This window comes from Macaca thibetana, chromosome 3, assembly GCF_024542745.1.
Source record: "Macaca thibetana thibetana isolate TM-01 chromosome 3, ASM2454274v1, whole genome shotgun sequence".
Classification (NCBI taxonomy): Eukaryota; Metazoa; Chordata; class Mammalia; order Primates; family Cercopithecidae; genus Macaca; species Macaca thibetana.
This window is the reverse complement of record NC_065580.1, coordinates 93,856,142-93,879,921: the sequence shown is the minus strand read 5'-3', so window position 1 is coordinate 93,879,921 and position 23,780 is coordinate 93,856,142. Positions and strand designations below refer to the sequence as shown.

At 41.0% G+C, this 23,780-nt stretch overlaps 1 protein-coding gene across 2 annotated transcripts in view; it reads left to right on the top strand.

Moving 5' to 3' along the window:
- The window catches only part of IGF2BP3 (insulin like growth factor 2 mRNA binding protein 3), a 153,815-nt gene that overhangs the window by 82,910 nt on the left and 47,125 nt on the right, over positions 1-23,780 (top strand). The gene's annotated exons all lie outside the window — the stretch shown is intronic.

Sequence of the window (23,780 nt, the reverse complement as noted above, 5' to 3'; positions counted from 1 at the left end):
GTGATCCACCTGCCTTGGCCTCCCTAAGTGCTGGGATTATAGGTGTGAACCACCACAGCCGGCACACTGATGTTAACCTTAATCACCTGGATGAAATAGTATATGGTAGTTTGCACCACCACCCCTCCCTGCCAATACTTTGCACAGCCCACACTTAAGGAGTAGAGAATTATGCTCTATCTCTTTGAGGGTGGACCGTCTACATAAATTATTTGGAATTCTCTCCATGGAGATCTGCTCAATCTTCCCTGTTTATTCAGTCATTTGGCTTGTGGACATTTATTTTGTACTCTGGGCTATAGTCTAATACTACTTCACCTATTTTGCTGTTCTGATGTTCCAGCTTTGGCTGTTGGGGGCTCCTGTGTCCCTTTGGTCACTCCATCATTGTGTGTTTCTGTGTGTGGTGGTTTTTTGTTGGTTGGTTGCGATTGGTTTTTCCTTTTTGAGTACGTACTTTCTGGCACTACAAGATATTTCAGGATTATCTTCTAGAATTCCTGCTTCAGTCCTTGAAATGGCTGTTTGTCTAAGGAGCTTTGGTTACTTTTATTAGAGAATGGCTCAAGCACTCCATCTGCCTTGGCCTCCCAAAGCACTGGAATTAGAGGCGTGAGCCAGCACGCCTGGCCAATGTTTCACATTTTAAAAACATTATAAAATGGATAATTTTTAAGCATTTATAAATGTAGAGAGAATAGTATAATAAATCTCCCCGTGTACCTATTCCCTAACTTCAGTTGCCAGCTTAAGGCCAATCTCATTTTCTCTATATCTATCCCACCTCTCTCTATCAGATAATTTAAAACAAATCTTAGAGAAGTAATTTCATTAGAAATTATTTCAGCATGCATCTCTAAAAGATATGGGTTTAAAAAAAAATCAGTATCATCACATACAAAAAATTCTCATAAACCATGAAGTCTGTTCAAATATCTTAGTTGGTTTACATTTGAAAAATTGTATTAGGATCCAAATAGACTGGACATGGTGGCTCACGCCTGTAATCCCAGCACTTTGGGGAGCTGAGGCAGGACAACTTTGGGCAATGTAGCGACACCCTGTCTCTCTTTCCAAAAAAAAAAAAAAGGTGGGTGGTACGGGGAATCCAGGTGAGGTTTATATTTTGCAGTTAGTCGATTTAAGTCTCTTGACTTTTATGTTCCCATTCCTTTCTTGTTTTATCTTCCCCCCCAACCCCCGCCCCATTAGTTGAAGAAACTCTTTTATCCTGTCATGTTTAGGTTGACTGACTTCATCCTTGAAGTATAGTGCATGTTCCTCAGTCTTCTGGATTCTTGTGAATTGGTGGTTAGATTTAGAGTAGTGATCTCAACCTTAAATTTAAAAAATTCTAATGTCCAGGCTATGTCTCATACTAATTTGAATTTCTAGTGTTAGGATACAGGCGTCAGTATTTTAAGCTCCCCAGGTGATTCTACTGTGCTACCAAGATTGAGAACCACAATAGGTTTGGGCATATTCAGATTCACTTTCTTTCTCCCTCCCCTCCACCTCCCCTGTTTCTCTTTAAGCGAGAATACTTCATAGATGGTAGTACAGACTTCTGTCAGGAAGTACATACTTGGTTTTCTCTTTTTGTAATGTTAGCAGCCATAGATTTGAGAGCTCCATTATTTCATAAAGGGAGGCAAAAAGGTCATTTTCCAATTCTATTATTCTTTCATTTATTAATCAACACTTCTATAAAGAGAAACTCCCAGATACTATTTGGTTACTGCCAAAATTTAATTTCTATAAGAAGGGCATTAATGTTTGATTTTACAGATGGCTTATCAACTTATAAGGGGTTATGGTCCTGATAATCCCATTATAAATTGAAAATATTGTAAGTTGAAAATTCATTTAATACACCTAACCTACCAGGTAGGTTGTTTTGTTTTGTTTTGAGATAGAGTCTCACTCTGTCACCCAGGCTGGAGTACAGTGGTGTGATCTTGGCTCACTACAACCTTTGCCTCTGAGGCTCAAGCGATCCTCCCACCTCAGCCTCCTGAGTAGGTGGAACCACAGGCATGCACCACCACACCCAGCTAATTTTTGTATTTTTTGTAGAAACGGGGTTTTGCCATGTTGCCCAGGCTGTTCTTGAACACCTGGGTTCAAATGACCTGCCTGCCTCTGCCTCCCAAAGTGCTGGGATTACAGGTATGAACCACCTCGCTCAGGCCCTACCAGGTGTTTTATAAAGATCCATTTATAGCCATTCTTTTTAAAGGGCTGCATAATTGGAAAAGACTAATTTATTTCTTTTGTTGGGGTTGTATAAATTGTTTTCAGTCTCATTCTTGTAAATAAGGCTTTCTTACACTGCTTTGAGATACAATTTATATACCATACAATTCACCCATTTAAAGTGTACAATTCAGTGGTTTTTAGTATATTCACAAATACATACGACCACAGTTAATTTTAGAATATTTTTATCACCTCAAATTCTGCACCCTTCCGATATCGCTCTCCTGTTCTTTCCCCCCCGCACTGAACCCCCATTACCCCACCCCACTTAGTCCTAAGCATCTGCTAATCTTTCTCTGTATTTCCCTATTCTGGGCATTTCATATAAATGCAGTCATATAATATGTGGTCTTTTGTGTCTGGCTTCCTTCACTGAGGAAAGTGTTTACAAGGTTCTTCAATGTTGTTGCCTGTATCCAGACTTTATTCTTTTTATTGCTGAGTAATACTCCACTGCATAAATGTACCACATATTGTTTATCTGTTCGTCAGTTCATGGACATTTTGGTTGTTTCCACTTTTTGGCTGTAATAATGCTTCTATGTATATTAACGTATAATTTCTTGTGTGAACATGTGTTTTCATTTTTCTTGGGTCTGTTTCTAGGAGTTCAACTGCAGAGTCACATAGTAACGTTATGTTTAACATTTTGAGAAGTTGCCAGACTGTTATCCAAAGTGACTGTACCATTTTACATTCTTGCCAGCAGTGTAAGATGGCTCTAATCTCTTCATTTTCTGTGCAAACACTTGGTATGATCGGACTTTTTGATTATAGCCTACTGGGTGTAAAGTGGTGGTATCCTTTTGTGGTTTTCGTTAGCATTTCCCTGATGACTAATGATATCAAGCATCTTTTCATGTGTTTATTGACCTTTTGTAGTATATCTTCTTAGACAAATAATCTGAGTAGACATTTTTCCAATCTGTTAATGGATTATTTGTCTTTATTATTGAGTTGTAAAAGTTATTCATATACTTGCTTGTTAGCCTGCATGTAAACATCTAAATCCATCAGCCTTCGTGTCCTGATTTTTGCTCTATACTTCCATCACTATTCACTGTATTTGAATAATTAGTATTAAAGACTAATTTATCAAAATAATCAATGTAGTTATATTGTTTCTACACATGGCTTTACTTAGGTGTGTGTGTGTGTTTGTTTTGAGATTGAGTCTTGCTCTGTCACCCAGGCTGGAGTGCGCCATCATAGCTCACTGCCACCTCTATTTCCTGAGCTCAAATGATCCTCTTGCCTCAGCCTCCCAAGAAGCTGCATCTGTAGGTGCAAGCCACTGCACCTAGCTGATTGATTGATTGATTGATTGATTTTTTTTTGTGGGGGGGGAGAGCTAGGTTTTTCTTTATTGCCCAGGATGGTCTCAAACTCCTAGGCTCCAGCAAATCTCTACCCTCCCTTACCCCTCCACCCCTGCATTGGCCTCTCAAAGCACTGGGATTTACAGGCATGAGCTACCACACCCAGCCTTGCTTAAGTATTGAGTTTGTTATGGGGTTCTAGAATTTTGATCTTTATACTTACTTGTCTGAGGTGTCACTAATGGGCAAGGCCATTTTTGTTTTACCATAAGGCACATAGCAATTGGATAAAAAGTAACGGTAGGAGGATAGTTATTGAGATGGCAGATGATGCACTGACTGTGATATAAGTGAATTTGTATTTAGCTGAACTTTTGGTCATGATTATAATTCTAACAGATGTAGTGCTTGAATTTGGTTTTAGCAATTTTACTGCTTCTGCCTATAAAATATGTTAAACAATGAGAGAGTATTTCTCTTACGATACAGTTGAAATCCTAGGAAACTTTATCCTGGAAAAAAAATAAACCTGGTAAGATCAAATTTCATTTTACTCAAACTACAGTGTTTTCTGAAAGATGCAGGAGTTGCTATTCTGCCAACCTGTTTTGTTGTATTGAGATAATAACCTGTAGTGCATTACATAATGAAGTTTTTTGGTTTTTGTTTTTTTAAAACAGGGTCTCTGTTGCCCAGGCTAGGAGTACAATGCTGCAACCATGGCTCACTGCAGCCTCAACCTCCTGGGCTCAAGTGATCCTCCCACCTCAGCCTCCTGAATAGCTGGGACCACAGAAGTGTACCACCACACTTGGCTAATGTATTTTATGTAAAAATGGGATCTTCCTATGTTGCCCAGGCTGGTCTCCTGAGCTTGAGTGATTCTCCCGCCTCGGCCTCCCAAAGTGCTGGGATTATAGGTGTGAGTCACTGCACCAGGTCATATACTGATGTTTTAATGAACAGTGTAAGTGTTACATCTTTGCCCAGTGATTATTGTTAATTTTAAACTTTGGACTTTGACGTTAAAAATTAAGTTTTAAAGCCGGGTACAGTGGCTCAAGCCTGTAATCCCAGCACTTTGGGAGGCCGAGGTGGGCGCATCATTTGAGGTCTGGAGTTCGAGACCAACCTTGCCAACATGGCAAAACCCCATCTCTACTAAAAATACAAAAATTAGCTGGGTGTGGTGGTATGTGCCTGTAATCCCAGCTACTCAGGAGGCTGAGGCAGGAGAATTGCTTGAACCTGGGAGGCGGAGGTTGCAGTGAGCTGAGATCATGCCATTGCACTCCAGCCTGAGTGACACAGTGAGACTCCATCTAAAAAAAAAAAAATTTAAATTTAAATTTAAGTTAAAATTTTAAAATCAGCCATCACTATAATGAACATATAAGCATATACAAGTAGAAAGTGTATAATAAATCCTCGTGTACCTATCAACCAGCTTCAACATTTATCAACTTTCTGCGCTTGCTGGTATGAAGAGCTTTTGAGGACTCATTTTCCATACAAGGTGGTGACTTTCTGAGAAACAGGTGTAGCGTATTGAGCACTGACTTTGATAGTCACACAGTGTGGGTTCAAATCCTGACTCTTCATGTATTTCCTGTCCCGCTGGGCATGTGGCCTTTCCTCTTTGAAACTCAGTTTTTGCATCTTGAAAACAGGGTTAATATCTGCCTTTGAAGGTTGTTCAGATGACTAAGTGGAATAATGTGTGTGAAGAATCCAGTGTGTTTGGTGGCTGATTACTGTGTGGATACAGAGACTGCTGGGAGGAGGGATTCTCCATTGCTGTGTTGGAGTCCTAAAGTCTACAGCTGTGTGCTAGGGCCTGTTCTAGATGTAGCCATGAAGTAGAGTCTAATTCAGACATGGACAAGTGAATGGCCTTCCAAAGTAAAGACAAGCCCCTGGATTAGGTTGGAGGTGGGTGCTTACTATGGAGGATGAGAGAGAGGTGTATTAATTTATCAGGGCTGCTGTAACTAATTTCCACAAACTAGGAAACTTGAAACGAAGTTCTGGAAACCAGAAGTCTGCCATCAGGTGCTGGCAAGCCTTCCTCCTAGCCTTTGGTGCTTGTGCCCAATCTTTGCTGTTCTTGGCTTGTAGCTGCGTCATCCCAGTCTCTGCCTTTGTGGTCACGTTGTGTTCTCCCTGTGTGTGTCTGTCCAAATTTCCCTCTTAAAAGCGTATTAGTAATTCGATTAGAGCTATATTCACAGGTACTGGTGAATTTTTAAAGGATGCTATTCATCCCAGTACAGGGAGTTAACCAAGACTGGGGTGATCAGGGATTGTGTCCTAGAAGTAAGAAGACCTAGTGTGTTCTAGTTTAAAGGTAGTTAGTAGAGAATCAGTTGGGAGTGGATGAGAGTAATGTATGGCAGTCTCGAACCATATTAAATTGCATGGATGCCACTCATCAGCCAAGAGGCATGGTGGGCAGTAGGCCGGGCGCGGTGGCTCACACCTGTAATCCCAGCACTTTGGGAGGCTGAGGCAGGCGGATCATGAGGTCAGGAGATCGAGACCATCCTGGCTAGCACGGTGAAACCCCGTCTCTACTAAAAAATACAAAAAATTAGCTGGGCGTGGTGGCAGGCACTTGTAGTCCCATCTACTCAGGAGGCTGAGGCAGGAGAATGGTGTGAACCCGGGAGGCAGAGCTTGCAGTGAGCCAAGATCGCACCACTGCACTCCAGCCTGGGCGACAGAGGGAGACTCCATCTCAAAAAAAAAAAAAAAGAGGCATGGTGGGCATTTTCCAAGGTTTTTAGCTCAAAATTCACAGTGCAGTGGGTATTGTTTTATATTCACGGCTGAACATTAATTTTGAAAGAGTCTTTTTATATTTAAAGACATTTCCAAGTTACAACTTTACCAAGTCATCTTAGAAGTTGACACTTAAGTTCTCTGCATCCCCGACCCCTCACCAGTTAGCTGACCACAGCTTGACCTCTTAAATGCACCTGTGTAAGACTTCACTTGTTAACAATAAGAGATGCATGGAATTGCCCCGTGTATAGCCAATGCATGGATGTATATTTTGTAGGGACCAAATACAAGCTATAAGAGCATATAGGTTCCAAACCAAGTATGGACTGAGAGTGGCGAGTTGCAGACACAACTCTGGGAATCCTGTTGTTGAGGACAGAAGCAGGCACATGAGGAGCAGTTTGAAGACTAGAAAATTGAGATTTTGTTTTGTAATATCTTTAAACTCCAGGTGAACTTGGTTGGTGAATAGAGCTTCTGAGAGGTCAATTTACTGTTTTATAGAATTGATTTCCTAAAAGATTTGCAGTTAACTAAACTGTCTTCTGCTAACCATAACTTCTCCTTGATTATTAATGGACCCCTGTTACTCATTGAAACCTTTAAAATTACTTGAGAATGCCTGCTTCCAGTCCCAGTTTACTCGCAGTAGGTGCTATCCAAATTGGTACCCAAATCTTTTCTAAACAACATGAAGTGGGATCACATCTGAGGGATAGGATCTGAGTGAATAGTTGGATTAATAGAATTTTGGACCAAAAGCAGTACTCATGGACTTAAGCAGTTTTTTAAGTACAGCAGATATAAGAGAACATGGCTGGGATCAAAAAATGCCTTTATCTTGAATACACACTAGCTGAGACAGAGCAACACTGGGTGTGGGGAAACCTTGGTTTGCCTTGTAGAACTACCTGCTCCACCCCACCAATAAATTTCAGAAGGAGAAAATTTCAAGGACATTTGTAACCCTCTGATAATTTGTCTGCCCAGTGTTCAGAAGCAGCTGAACTTATTATGAAACACATGTCAATCATAGGAAACAAATGCTAATGGAGGGAGGGACTCCCTTAGTCCCCTGTCTTGCATAGAACTCTGACCTTGCCTAGCAGTGTGTTCAATATGCCGCAATGAGTTGGTGTGGTAAGCATCTTTTTTTCCTCTGCCTGGTCTCCAAATAATTCATACATTTGGCTCTGCTCATTCAATTGTGTTTCTCCAGTACTCTCCCAGGGGAGCCTTAAGACTAGAAGGCCGGGCATAGTGACCCACACCTGTAATTCCAGCACTTTGGGAGGCCAAGGCGGGTGGATCACAAGGTCAAGAGATTGAGACCATCCTGGCCAACATGGTGAAACCCTGTCTCTACTAAAAATACAAAAATTAGCTGGGCATGGTGGCATGCACCTGTAGTCCTTGCTACTCGGGAGGCTGAGGCAGGAGAATGGCTTGAACGCGGGAGGCGGAGGTTGCAGTGAGCCGACATCGTGCCACTGCACTCCAGCCTGGCGACAGAGCAAGACTCTGTCTCCCAAAAAAAAAAAAAAAGCAAAAATTAGCCTGGCATGGTGGTGCACACCTGTAATCCCAGCTACTTAGGAGGCTGAGGCAGGAGAATTGCTTGAACCTGGGAGGCAGAGGTTACAGTGAGCCAAGGTCACACCACTGCACTCCAGCCTGGGCGATAAAGCAAGACTCTGTCTCAAAAATTAAAAAGAGAAATGTCTATTTTCCTGGCATTTTTAAAAAAAACCATCTAAAGGCCAATGTAATTCAGATTTGATATTTGTTTTCGTTTTCTTTCTGATTCTCAAATTATATACTCCTTGTAGCAAATATGAAAAGTGAAAAGAAAAAGTCTTTCTCCCAGTGGCAACATTATTCCATGACTAATAGTTCAGTTTAATGATTAGGCATTTTTCAACATGGTTGGGTCTTGCATGTATGATTTTATATCCTGTTTTAAATTAACATTTTTAATTTTTAAAAAAATCGAACTATATTTGATGTCATAAAATTCACCTTTCTGAAGCATACAATTCAGTGGTTTTTATTATATTCTAAAGGTTTGAAAGTATCACCACTAATCTTAAGACATATTAATTACTCCCAAAAGTAACCCTATAGCCATTAACAGTCACTTGCCCCTCCTATCTTCCAGTCTCCTCCCAGGCCCTAGAAACCACTAATCTACTTTCTGAGTCTCTAGATTTGACATTTAATATAAATGGAATCATACACTATATGGCCTTTTATGTCTGGCTTTCTTCACTTAGCATAATATTTTCAAGGTGCAGCCAGATTTTAGTAGGTAATTCATTCTTTTTTATGGCTGGGTAATAATTATTGTGTGAATATACCACTTACTGTTTATCCATCCATCAGTTGATGGACATTTGGGTTGTTTCCAATGAATGTCCAATCTGAACATTGGTGTACATGTTTTTGTGTAAACATAGATTTTCAGTTCTTTGGGTATATACCCAGGAATGGAATTGCTGGATCATATGGTAACTTTTTGAAGAACAACCAGACAGTTTTCCAAAGAGGCTGTACCATTTTAGATTCCCACCAACAATGTCTGAGGGTTCCAGTTTCCCTATATCCTTATTATTTGTCTTTTCAATTATAGCTGTCCTAGTGGGTGTGAAGCGATAGGTCATTTTAGTTTGATTTCTGTTACCCTACTGACTAATGATGTCGAGCATTGTTTCATGCGCTTATTAGTCATCTATATATCTTCTTTGAGGAAATGTCTATTCACTTCCTCTGTGCATAAAAAAATGGGTTACTCGGCCTTTTAGTGTTGAGTTGTAAGAGTTCTTTGTATATTCTAGATACAAGTCCCTTATCAGATGTATGATTTGCAAATATTTTCTCCTGTTATCTATGTCTTTGCACTTTCTTGATAGTGTTCTTTGAAGCACAAAGATTTTATTTTTTTTTTGTTCTTTTCTTTTTAGCACAGTTTTTTTCTTTTTTTAATTTTGTTGTAAATGTTATGTAATTGGACTCATTAAGTTTATAATGGATGTTTTTTCTGTTCTGTGTGTAATTGGTAATTTACTTAACCATTCCTCGTGTAACAATTACCACAGTTATGAACATATCTGGATAAATTTATACCCACATTCCTGCTGATTTCTTTAGTGACAATTGAACAGAAATAAAATTAGCAGGTCAAAGATTTAGCAATGTTTCAAGGCTTTTTAATTAATTAATTTAGTTACTTAGTTAATTTTGGTCTTTGAGACAGGGTTTCGCTGTGTTGCCCAGGTTGATCTTGGCTCATTGCAGCCTCGACCTTCTGGGCCAAGGCATCCTTCTGCTTCAGCCTCCCGTGTAGCTGGGACTACAGGCATGCACCACCATTCCCAGCTAATTTTTTGTATTTTTTGTAGAGATGGGGTCTAGCCATGTTGCCCAAAATGGTCTTGAATTCCTGGACTCAAGCGATCCGCCTGCCTCAGCCTCCCAAAGTGTTGGGATTGTAGGTGTGAGCCACCATGCCCAGCCTCAAGGCTTTTTGGGAGATGGAGCCTTACTCTGTTGCCCAGGCTAAAGTGCAGTGATGTGATCTTGCTTCACTGCAATCTTTGCCTTCCAGGTTCAAGCCATTCTCCTGCCTCAGCCACCCAAGTAGCTGGGATTACAGGTGTCTGCCACCATGCCTGGCTAATTTTTGTATTTTTAGTAGAGTTGGGGTTTCACCATGTTGCCCAGGCTGGTCTTAAACTCCGAACCTCAGGTGATCCGCCTGCCTTGGCCTCTCAAAGTGCTGGGAGTACAGGGGTGAGCCATCGCACCTGGCCTCAAGGCTTTTTTTAATTGCCAAATGTCTTTTGAGAAATATCTCAATTAACACTCCTCCCGGCAAAGTTTAAGACTTCTTCCAGTGATCCCTTGTTAACGCTGTATGTTGATATTAGCATCTGTTAGCTGTGATTCCTTTGCCCTTTTGCAAGTGGAGCTGCTGTGTTTTCCCAAAATTATTTGTGTATTTTAAAGTCAATTTTACGAAATCACGTGTTTTCATGTAGTCTGGTATTCTTAACTGCACCTATTGATGGAATGTTGAGAACTGCTCATGCTAAATTCAATTCTATGGCGTAAGTCAGTAGTGAGAGATTCTGAGTTTTCTTTTTTCCCTTTATTGAACTGGTCTAGGAATTTTATTATAAGGCCCCATAGAGCCAGAAGGATAACTGCTGCACACCTGAAGGACTAATTCTTGTAGGAAACATTCCTATCATTATTGACTTTGGAATCTACCTCTTCTCCTCCTCCAGTTGCTTTTATTCTTACTTTTAAAATAAGCTTTAAATGGGGGTAGTGGGTAAAATGCCAGCATCGGGATGGTCTGCTACTGCTTTTGGAGGCCATATAATCTTGGACATTTTTCACCTCATTTGGAAAATTCACTTCTTATTCTGTGATTTTACCAAAATTATGTTAGAGTTGTAATTAGGCTTTGTTCTGAACTGCTCTCTTTCCCTTTTTCTCTAGTAATTTGTGGCTGTTTGGAATGATAGTCCTGCCTTTCTGCTAAAGGAGTAAGTTAGTTACTGAAACTGGTGTTTGCTTCTAGGATTCTCTAGCCTTTGCATTTTGGTTTAGAGGTGAAAAGCCTAGAAGGGGACCCTGGGCAGTCAGTGCTGTCCTAGTTCTTTGCTCAACTCTCCCCAGACTGTATGGCATGTTGGGGGACCCTATGCCTGAAGCGGGTGGAATGAAAGAAAGATAGCAGATCAATAGCTGGGACTCCCAGCTATTGAAATTCCATGTGGCAGTTCCAAAGGCTTGCATTTACCAAGAAGGATGTATCACCAAGATGACAGACTGGGGTGGTGGGGGAGGGTAGCAAGGTGAGGAATGTCATACTTGAGCAAGTTACTTAAAATCGAACTCAGTTTATTCATATATGAAATGGGGATAATTGCTACATTCTGAGGTGTAAATAAGATGGATTATGTAAAACATTTAAAACAGTATTTGACACTCTAGTATGAAAATTTAAAACTCAACAAATACTGTTCTTTGGGTATATATGTGACTATATGAGCATATACACATACCTTTTTAAATATTGAGAAATTCACACAATATAAAATCATTTTATTTTTAAACTTTTACTTGTTTATCATCATCATCATCATCATCATCATCATTATTGGAGACAGAGTCTCACTGTGTCACCCAGGATGGAGTGCAGTGGCGTAATCATAGCTTACTGTATCCTCCTAACTCTGGGTTCAAGCATTCCTGCCACCTCAACCTCCAGAGTAGCTGCGAGTACAGGCACTCACCACCACACCTGTCTTAATTATTTTTATTTTTGTAGAGATGAGGTCTTCCTGTGTTGCCCAGGCTGGTCTCAAACTCTTGGCCTCCAGTGATCCCTTGCTTCAAGTGATAACTTGACCTCCCAAAGCGCAGGGATTACGTACATGAGCCACCATGCCTAGCCTCTACTATACTATTTTTATATAAGGGCTTGAGCGTCTATGAATTTTGGTATCCAAGGTAGGGGGTTGCTGAAACCAATCCCTCACAGATACTGAGGGATGACTGTTTATATGTACTACGTTTTGTTTTATCCAGTCATTAGTCAGAGGATGCTTGGGATGCTTTCACCTTTCAATTATTGGCTATTGTGAATAATGCTCCTGTGAACATGGGTGTAGAAATACTTCTTTGAGTCCCTGTGTTCAGTTCTTTTGAATATATACTTGGTTAGTTCATTTGTGTTGCTGTAAAGGAATACCTGAGGCTGGGTAATTTATAAAGAAAATAGGTTTATTTGGCTCACGGTTCCTCAGGCTGTACAAGCATGGCTCCAGCATCTGCTCAGTTTCTAGTGAGGCCCGGAAAGCATTTACTCATGGTGAAAGGCAAAGGGGAGTGGGCATGTCACATGGCATGAGAGGGAGCAAGAGAGAAAAGGAAGTTCCAGGCTCTTTGAAAACAACCAGATCTCATGTGAGCTCACAGAGCAATAACTCACTTGTTACCTCAAGGATGGCACCAAGCCATTCATGAAGGGTCTGCCCCCATGACCTTAACATCTCCCACCTGGCCCCACCCCCAACACTGGGGATCACATTTCAGCATGAGATTTGAAGACACAATGTTCAAACCATATCAATACCCAGAAGTGGAATTGATGGATCATATGGTAGTTCTATTTTTAATTTTTTTTTTTTTGAGGAACTGCTGTACTGTTTTTCATAGCAGCTATACCATTTTATCCAGCAATGTGTGAGGGTTTTGATTTTTCCACATCCAAGTCAACACTCGTTATTTTCCTTTTATTTTTCTTTTTATTATGTCCCTTGAGTCATAATATTTTCCTTCTTTTTTAAAAAATTATAGCCATTCTAATGGAGGTGAAGTGGTATCTCCTTGAGGTTTTGATTTACATTTCTCTAATGGCTAATGGTGCAGAGCGTCCTTTCATGTGACACACATACTTCTAAAAACACTTGGAGAAACCCCACCAAACCAACAGTGGTTTTCTTCTAGGGGTCGGGGGAAGTCCCTGTTTTGAAAGCAGGTGGTTCAAAAACCACCTAACGTTGAACTATTTTGAATGTTTTTATGAGTATTTCTGTGAGTAAAATGTAGCACACATTAATGCTGGCTAATACCTTCTTCTAACTGAGATGTATAGAAGTATAGTATTTAGTACTTGGAACATAAGCTAGGGATACACGGGAGTTAATAAAGCTCTTAACCGGCCAACAGACAGATTTGATTTTCCAGTGCAAGTGATGGCCAAGTAAGGATTGAACTGGTTTCCATCTGTGTATTTATATTTTATTTAAATTGGGTAGGGAAATGAGGCAGCTTACTAGACCAAGTGATTAAGAGTTTGGGCTCTGGAGTCTGTGAGCTGGAGTTCGAATCATTTCTCCAGCATTTATCTGTCCAGGTTCTGACACTGTGAACTTTTCTGTGCTGCAGTTTACCCATCTATAACATGGAATAATGTTGTGTCATGGGATTGTGTGGATTTGAGTTAAAGTAGATAAAGCATTTGGGACAATGCTGCTGCCAGAAAGCACTCAAATGTTAGCAGCCCTGATTCATGACTGAATGAAGGCTGGTGTGGTTGGAGAGAAGAGAATGGCCTTAAAGGATGAGCGGGACACAGGGCCTTCAGGGCACTTGTTAGGGATGTCTTAGAGTTTGTAGTAGGGTGTGACTTGTTCAGCTCAGCTTTTAAAATCAGTCTAGTTCCGTATTATTCTAACTGAAGTAACTCAGGAATGGAAAACCAAATGTCACATGCTCTCATTCATAAGTGGGAGCTGGGCTATGAGGATGCGAAGGCATAAGAATGATACAGTGGACTTTGGGTACTTGGGGGAAAGGGTGGGAGGAGGGTGAGGTATAAGAGTACACATTGGGTACAGTGTACACTGCCTGGGTGATGGGTGCACCAGAATCTCAGAAATCACCACTAAAGAACTTATTTATGTAGGCCGGGCACAGTGGCTCACACCTGTAATCCCCAGCACTTTTGGAGGCCAAGGCAGGTAGATCACGAGGTCAGGAGTTCGAGAGCAGCCTGGCCAGCGTAGTGAAACCCTGTCTGTACTAAAAATACAAAAATTGGCCTGGGGTGGTGGCACATACCTGCAGTCCCAGCTACTCGGGAGGCTGAGGCAGGAGAATTGCTTGAACCCGGGTGGTGGAGGTTGTGGTGAGCCGAGACCATGCCATTACACTCCAGCCTGGGTGACAGAGTGAGACTCCGTCTCAAAAAAGAAAAAGAAGAAAAAAAGAACTTATTCTTGTAACCAAATACCACCCATTCCCCAAAAACCTATTGAAATAAAAAATAAATTTAAAATAAAAATAAAATCAGTCTAGTTCAGCACTGCCCAAGAGAAACATAATGTAAGCCCCTTAAGCTGTGGATTCAGTTTTTCCACTGTGACTTCAGAGGTCAGTGTTACCGGATTGTAACTTGGACTGTTCTCTCTTGGAGGCTCTGATCACATGACTCCTAGGAGTCCTGAAGCATCATCTCCTCCCCATGTTAGAGGATCTAACTTGTGAGCATTGAAGGTGGCTAGAAAGTTGGGAGGCTTTGCTAGAAAGTTGGTATGATGAAGGCTGGGCTTCCCTTTGGGGTTTTCAATGATAAAGGGGATATGCAGCATGGTTTAGGATCTTATTAATGGTCTGGTCTGCGGTGCTGGCTTTCTCAACTTGACAGTCATTTTCGCAGCAGTGTGAGGAATGGTTTGAGTGTTATCCAAGTAATTACGATGCTAACATTTTAGAGAAATATACATTAAGGTGGATATTTCTTTATTTTGTTTTGGAATTATATATCAATATTTAACTGGAAATGATTATTTGAAACCTGCAATACAGATTGTTCTTCATTTTGTAATATAGCCATTTCTCACAGATAGATGTAAAAGAACAGTTCCTGAGATGAACTTACCGATAACAGATAAGTAGTTCCTGTTTCTATAAAATATGCTTAGCTGTTTGGAGGATGTTCCCTTCATCTCCATATCCCTAGCTCTAAGGGTGATTCTGTGGAGACTTTTTGTCTCTTGTTGCAGTGAGTGGTAGTCAAGGTGACTTCTTTCTAGAAACCCCTCCCCAGTGACTGAGATTGGCTTTGGTGTTTGGAAGGGTGTGTGTGTGTGTGTGTGTGTGTGTGTGTGTGTGTGTGTGTGTGTGTGTGTGTGTGTGTGTGTGTGTGTGTGTGTGTGTGTGTGTGTGTGTGTGTGTGTGTGTTGGCAAGGTGTGGGCAAGTGAGCATTAACTATCCCGCATTGCATTTTATTAATACTTTAATCTCACTGTGATTTTTGTAATGCTTGTTCCACTTCTACATCTTTTGTATAAATTCCTGATGAATACCCGTTTGCTTATATTATTATGGACTTTTAAAGAAACCTAGAACTGGCTGGGCATGGTGACTCATGCCTGTAATTCCAGCATTTTGGGAGGCCAAGGTGGGCAGATCACTTGAGGTCAGGAGTTTGAGACCAGCCTGGCCAATATGGCAAAACTCTGTCTCTACTAAAAATACAAAAAATTAGCTGGGCGCAGTGGCACATGCCTGTAATCCCAGCTTCTCGGGAGGCCAAGGTGGGAGAATGGCTTGAGCCCAGGAAGTGGAGGTTGCAGTGAGCTGAGATCATGCCACTGCACACCAGCCTGGATGACAGAGCGAGACTCTCTTTCTAAGAAAGAAAAAGAAACCTAGAACTAGCTTCCTTTGCCCTGTAAAACATAAAAATGTGACTTCATTTTAACCTTTTATTGTTCATCACTGATCCTGAGCACTGGGTTCAAAGGTAAGACATGGTCCCTTGCCTCATGAGGTTTATGGGATCGTGCAGCTCTGTTTTAGAGCCACAATGAAGGAGTAACCCATTTCCAGAGAGATTTTCAGGATATAGATTGGTGCGCAGACTATAATGCCCGACATTGTTGTTCCATCTTCTGAAACACATAAGGCAAATGTAACATAGTCAAATAAAAAAGATTTGGAATCTAAGATCGTATGTATTATAAATTCCCTGCCAGCTTAAGCATGGAAGTCAATGTGACTCTGAAAAATACATTACTGTGACACACCTGACAATCACATCACTGTGGTTAATAATCACTAGCAGGAAAATAAAGATCAGGAAAGCGATTATAAAGTGACATTGCTTTGATTTCCAAGAACGGGCATTAGGGAGATGACGAGAGAGACTTTACCCAGTTTTGAGGGTGTTACTGGTGCATAGGTGTGGGAAGTACATTGAATATATGGAAGAGAGAAGTAGTACCAGGTAACTGACAACCTCTTATGCCATGTTGAAGTTTGGACAAGTTATAATGGCAGTTCGAAACCACAGAAGGGTAGTACCTGCTGGCAGGAGGATATAGTCATAGAGTGTTAGGCTACAGGCAAGCATACTAATCAGACTCGATTCAGATAGCCCAGAAGTGATGGGACTTGAGCAGTGGGTATAAAGACTAAGCAGTCAGCAGAAGGCTTACCTGCAGAACATAAATTATCTACCTCACGCCCATAGTGGTACCAGCTAAATACAGCCAGTTTTGTGAGGGAGGTGGGGATATAACTGGTGTGTGGCTGAGGAAATCTGATCACATTGCAGGTCAAAGACAGTTTTTTAAACTGTCTTTGTTGCAGTGATCTCTGTATGTGTCAGTAAACTAGGCTACTAGATTGAAGAGAGGCATGAAGAAACTTGTCATGATGGTGATCTTTTCGTTAGTGTATACATAATGTCAAAGTGAATCAAATTTCATGCAGTTTATCCTGTATTTCAGTGATACTGTTACTGAACGAAACTGGTTCTGTTTGTCCGTGTGCAGTGGAAAGCCAAACACCAAAGCATAGGTTCTTTTGTAAAGAGAAAAGTTCGTGGTAAGACTGTCAAGCAAGGAGACGGTCAGGCTCAAATCTGTCACCCCCAGGTGGGGGCTGGGACATACTTTATAGACAGAGGTTAATGAGGTATGATCTGATTGAATCTTACAGTGATCTGATGCCAGGAGGTGTGATCTGACTGGATCATACCAGGAGGTGATACCAGGACTCAATCTGATTGGATCATGGATCATGTCATGTGGTGTCCACTTCTTAATTTGGTCCTGTCTCAGTCCAGGCACTTAGGTTCTGCTTGTGGTTGCATGTGTGATTCATCTGGACAGGCTCAGGTTACAGAACTTGCAAGCTGGGGATCCATGGCAACTGAAGAACAAATCACCATTTTGTCACACAAAGTTGAACCAGACTAGGCTGGTTCTGTTTATGATTCTTGGCCAAAAGGCCAAGAAGCGATCAATAATACTTCAAAGTTTAAAATGCAAAACTAGGCCATTACCTGGTAAAGTTGCTCTTAGTATTTTTTTAACAGCTTTATTGAGATATAATTCACATACTATGCAATTCGCCATTTAAAGTGTACAATTCAATTAATTTTTTGGTTTTTTTTTTTTTTTTAGTTTTTTTTTTTTCTTTCTTTCTTTCTTTTTCTTTTGAGATGGAGTTTTGCTCTTGTGGCCCAGGCTGGAGTGCAATGGTGCGATCTCAGCTCACCACAACCTCTGCTTCCCGGATTCAAGTGATTCTCCTCCTCAGTGTCCTGAGTAGCTGGGATTACAGGCATGCGTGATCACGCCCGGCTAATTTTGTAGTTTTAGTAGGTATGGGGTTTCTCCATGTTGGTCAGGCTGGTCTCAAACTCCTGACCTTAAGTGATCCGCCCTCTTGGGCCTCCCAAAGTGCTGGGATTACAGATGTGAGCCACTATCCTGGCTTAGTATGTTAATAGATAATGTGCAACTATCACCACAATTTTAGGACATTTTCATCACCTCAAAAATAAACATTTATCGCCCTCCACTTTCACTTTCCTCAGCCCATAGAAACCACTAATCTACTTTCTGTCTATAGTAGAGTTCCTTATTCTGAACATTTCATACAAATGAAATCATATAATAAGTAGTTTTGTGTGACTGTCTTTTTCACTTAGCATAATGCCTTCTTTTCTTTCTTTTTTTTTTTTAATTTAAAACCACTATACTAACAAGGTAACATAATACTTTCAAGGTCTGTCTATATTGCAGTATGTATAAGTACCTCCCTTTTATGGTACTTTTATTGAATAATATTCCATTGTACAAATATACCACATTTGTTTCCATTCATCAGTCAGTAAGCATTCATTCAGGTTGTTTCTACTTCAGACTATTATAAGTGATCTTAATTTTGTTCTACTACATTCAGGAAGTGATAATCTTTGCATTTTTCATGGGATTCTTTCTGTACTGTTAATACGTTTGGATGAACTTTTTTTTTTTTTTTTAAATAGATGGAGTCTGTTGCCCAGGCTGCAGTGCGGTGGTGCAATCTCAGCTCACTGCAACCTCCGCCTCCCGGGTTCAAGGATTCTTCTCCCTCAGCCTCCCAAGTACCTGGGACTACAGGTGCATGCCACCATGTCCAGCTAATTTTTGTATATTTAGTAGAGATGAGGTTTCACCATGTTGGCCAGGCTGGTCTCAAACTCCTGACCTCAAGTGATCCACCCACCTCAGCCACCCAAAGTGCCAGGATTATGGGCGTGAGCCACTGCACCCAGCTGTGGATGAACTTTTTTTTAAAAAAGGCTGAACATTTGAGGCTTTCACGTCCTAAATACATAATAGGGGGGAATTCAAGAACGACATTTTCTATGAGGGTTTACTTTGCATTTATACCCCTCCTCCCTCCCCTGTCACTGGAATTTAAACTTACGTACGCATAGAGAAATGTTTCCTTTCTGGTTTAAGATTTTATTTGGGTATGGGAACTTGTGAAAGTGTTGGAAATATACAGTGGAAGCCTTTTTGGTTTTTTTTCATGTTTTTTTTGTTTGCTTTGTTTTTTGTTTTTTGGTTTTTTTTTTTTTTTTGCCTTTAAGACTGTTTAAAAGAAATATTTGTGGTTGACATAGAAGGATTAGTGATACTGAGAGGGGACAAGAATCTAGGAGACAAAAACAGGCACATAAATAGTTTATGTGACAGGTAACAGGAACACTGTCTTCCTGTTTATGCAGAATTAAGCAAAATGCAGCCAGGCACGGTGGCTCACACCTGTAATCCCAGCACTTTAGGAGGCTGAGGCAGACAGATCACTTGAGCTCAGGAGTTCAGGACTAGCCTGGCCAACGTGGCAAAACTTTGTCTCTACTATAATACAAAAAGTAGCCAGGCGTGGTGGCACATGCATGTAATCCCAGCTACTCAGGAGGCTGAGGCACAAGAATGGCTTGAGCCTGGGAGGCGGAGGTTGCAGTGAGCCAAGATCATGTCACTGCACTCCACTGAGACTCTGTCTTTAAAAAAAAAAATGAAAAAAAAAAAGCAAAATGTCAGAACTTACCAAGTGTAAGTTGTATTTATTCTTTGACAGTTCAGGGGGCTGGAGTGGCATGATACCATTTGGTAGCCCTTGACATAAAAGAGCATATTCAGATAATGGCCTGCCTTAAGATTGATGGGGTTACTATAGTACAGTTCAAGTCGTTTTGGGGGTTGGAAATCCTTTTGAGATTTGGGAATCTTATTAGGCTATTGACAGCCCTCTCCCTATTCTGTTGTCATTACTTCCAAACCTTGTACATGAAACTTTGAGTAAGACATCAGAGATCCACTGAAATCCATCTATGGGGTGTATGTAAAATCTCCTAAGTTGTGTTAAATTTTTTCACAGCTAGGTACCAAGATTGAATCTGCACCTATTTCTTCTAAGGATTAGAAGGCTTTTTGTTTGTGTTTTTTGTTTGTTTGTTTTAAAGTCATGCTTGTTGAAGTTTTATTTACAGACAATAAAATTTACCATTTTAAAAAAGTGCACAGGATTGTAGTTTCTAGTTACCTTTCTAAAGACTTTATATGGCCGGGTGTGGTGGCTCACACCTGTAATCCCATCACTTTGGGGGCCGAGGCAGGTGGATCACTTGAGGTCAGGAGTTCAAGACCAGCCTGGGCAACATGGTGAAACCCTGTCTCTACTGAAAATACAAAAATTAGCTGAGTGTGGTGTCTTGTGCCTGTAATCCCAGTTACTTGGGAGGCTGAGACAGGAGAATCACTTGAACCTGGGAGGTGGAGGTTGCAGTGAGCCAAGATTGTACCATTGCACTCCAGCCTGGGTGATAGAGTAAGGCTGTTAAAAAAAAAAAAAAAAAAGACTTTACCTACACAGAAGTTGACAACCAATAGCATTTGTCTGTTCTTAGGAATAGAATGTTTAACTATACAAGCAATTTTGTTTTGAATATATGCAGTGAAAATTTTAATGTATATTTCTTCTCGTGTGTGTGTGTGTGTGTGTGTGTGTGTGGTTTTATAACTTTAACATATTTGATGATCTGTGGCTAGTTCTCATCCGCATTGACTATAGATTTTTGAAAGTGGTAATAGGTACACAGGTAATCAAAATATAGAGCTCGTTTGGCGAATCTTCATTTTCATTACATTTCCTGGACAGCTGCTCACATATTATCGTATAGGACATTCCTTATTCCTTTGGTCCAGACAACTTTGTTGAGCCTCGTGTCTGTGAACACGTGTCTCCTTCTTAGCAAATTTCCAGATCTCTTTGAATGCCCAGGGGCAGTCTTTTTTTTTTTTTTTTGGAGACGGAGTCTCGCTCTGTCCCCCTGGCTGGAGTGCAGTGGCGCGATCTCGGCTCACTGCAAGCTCCACGTCCCAGGATCATGCCATTCTCCTGCCTCAGCCTCCTGAGTAGCTGGGACTACAGGCGCCCGCCACCGCGCCCCGTTAATTTTTTTGTATTTTTAGTAGAGACAGGATTTCACCGTGTTAGCCAGGATGGTCTCTATCTCCTGACTTTGTGATCCACCTGCCTTGGCCTCCCAAAGTGCTGGATTACAGGCATGAGCCAATGTGTCTGGCCCTAAAAGCTAAATTTTAAATGACATATTAAACTGGCAACTACCCCCTACTCCCAGAACCCCTCTGCTACCCCTGCCTCCATCCAAGTTGCTATAAAGCTCTACTATTATTAGTGTGGCTTTCATTTAAAAACTAAATTTTGATGATAGACATACTTTTCCTCCTGCCTTCATTACTGAAGGTGGAATGAATTTGTTAGAATTCTGACTTAAGTATGAAGTAAAACATTTTTTGTATTGAAAAAAATTTCATTTTTGTTTAGAAAATTAGGGTTGCCCCCTCCTCCTCCTTTTTTTTTTTTTCTTTTTTTTTTTTTTTTTTAAGTGCAGTCTTGCTCTGTTTCCCAGGCTGGAATGCAATGGTGTGGTCTCAGCTCACTGCAAGCTCCGCCTCCCAGGTTCAAGTAATTCTCCTGCCTCAGCCTCCTGAGTAGCTGGTATTACAGGCACCTGCCACCAAGCCCAGCTAATTTTTTGTGTTTTCTTCTTTCTTTCTTTTTTTTTTTTTTAAAGACAGAGTCTTGCTCTGTCACCCACGCTGAAGTGCAGTGGCACGATCTCAGCCCACTGCAACCTCTGCCTCCTGGGTTCAAGCCGTTCTCCTGCCTCAGCCTCCTGAGTAGCTGGGACTACAAGTGCATACCACCATGCCCAACGAATTTCTGTAGTTTTAGTAGAGACAGGGCTTCACCATGTTGGCCAGGCTGCTCTCGAACTCCTGACCTCGTGATCTGCCCACCTCGGCCTCCCAAAGTGCTGGGATTACAGATGTGAGCCACCGTGCCCTGCCACTATTTTTGTATTTTTAATAGAGACGAGGTTTTGCCATGTTGGCCAGGCTGGTCTTGAACTCCTGACCTCAGGTGATCCACCCACCTCGGCTTCCCAAAGTGCTGGGATTACAGGCATGAGCCACTGTGCCCGGCCATCCTTGTTTTTAATTTAAGGAATTATGTGTTGTATATTTTCTCTTTGAATGGCAGCGTGAGAGATTTCTTAATTTTTGGCCTTTATAAAATGAGTCTGTGATCAACATCATATGGCAAATTCACCTATAAAACAGACAAGCACTTTTACAGAGTACCCTTCCTATAAGATATACCAGGATTTCCTCCTCTGAAGTATTCACTTCACTCATGAAATATTTGAATGTCTTTTTGTGATTAACAGTAGCTGTAATCAGAGACAAAGATTAATGTGCTTCTGTGTGTATACCTCATGCAAAAGAAATTTACCAAATAAAAATTCAGTTTACCTCATGCAAAGGAAATTTACCAAATAAAAATAAATGAAAGGGCATTTCACTCATAAATAGGTATTAACCTTATTTAAAAGAAAAACCAGGCCAGGCGCTGGGTCACGCCTGTAATCTCAGCACTTGGGGAGGCTCAGCTGGGACGATCTCTTGAATCTGGGAGTTTGAGACCAGTCTGGGCAGCATAGTGAGACCCCCATCTCTACGAAAAACTTAAAAATTAGCCAGGTGTGGTGGCATGCACCTGTAGTGCTGGCTACTCAGAAAGCTGGTGTGGGAGGATTGCTTGAGCCCAGTGGTTGAGGATACAGTGAGCTATGGTCGTGCCACTGCACTCCAGCATAGGTGACAGTGAGACCCTGACCCAAAACTAAAAACAAAAGCTCACCCCCAGACAAACCGTGTTATATGTTTCAAACTGGAAACAGTAGACAAAAGCCTAAAATATACCACCTAAGATAAAACTTCATTTAGAAGAAATTGCTTAAGTTTAGTAGTAAATTATCATAAAAATTTGTTTTCTAATGGTTTACTGTTTCCTGGCGCCTGAAAAACATTTTCAAGGAACAGCCTTTTTAACTTTGCAGTTAGGCTAGGGCTAACATCTGTAATCGCGGCACTTTGGGAGGCCAAGGCAGGAGGATTCCTTGAGCTCAGGAGTTTGAGACCAGCCTGGGCAACACAGTGAGACCTCATCTCTACAAAAAAATTTAAAAGTTAGCTCAGGGTGGCGCTGTGCACCTGTAGTGCCCGCTGCTTGGATGGCTGAGGTGAGAGGATCACTTAAACTCAGAAGGTTGAGGCTGCAGTGAGCTGTGATCATGTCACTACACTCCAGCCTGGGTGACATAGCAAGACCCTGTCTCATACATACATACATACATACATACATACATACATAAGAAAATTTGTAGTTAAATTGATGAGTAAGTAGTTTGCTATTATTTACAGAAGCTTACTTGGTTTTGCTATAGCTCTTAGAAGCTAAGGACACCTGAATTTGGTTTATATTGACGAGACATACATCTGCAGTTGATATTACAATAAACGTAGAGTTACTGTTTTAACAGCCTCTCCATTTGGATAACATGCGTACTCTAATAATACAGCTACAGGAAAGATGGTGAAAACATAGATAACTTCAGATTGTACATTTTCCAACCCTGTGTAGACTAAGAAATGTTCGCTTCATTTCATACTTTTGCTGTCTATGTATTTATGTTGGGCTTTAAATTAGACTCCAGGTAGAGTATGCACTGTGCTGTCTTCATTTTGCTAGCCTGCCTTGAGCAATCTGTTCTGTAAGAACCATTAGAGCTGTAAAGGAAGTCCTTTGGAAAAGAACATATTATAGATAAAACTTTAGTTTTTTTCTCTTTTTATTTTATTTTTTAGAGATGGGGTCTCACTATGTTGACCAGGCTGGTCTCGAACTCCTGGCCTCAAGCAATGCTCCCATCTTGGCCTCCCAAAGTGCTAGGATTACAGGTGCGAGCCACCACCCCCCGTTAAACTTTAGTTTTTAACTTGGTCCCTTATCTAGTGACTTTGTATACAAGTAGAAAGTATGATGATGTGTTTGTGTATGTGTGAGAAATATATGCTCCTTCTTCAGCCTCAGGAACCAGGCGGCTGTGACTTTGCATACTTTGCTGAGCCGGTGTTACTTCTTGGTTAGCCCTAGGAAATGAGATTAATGTCAGGGATCTAGGA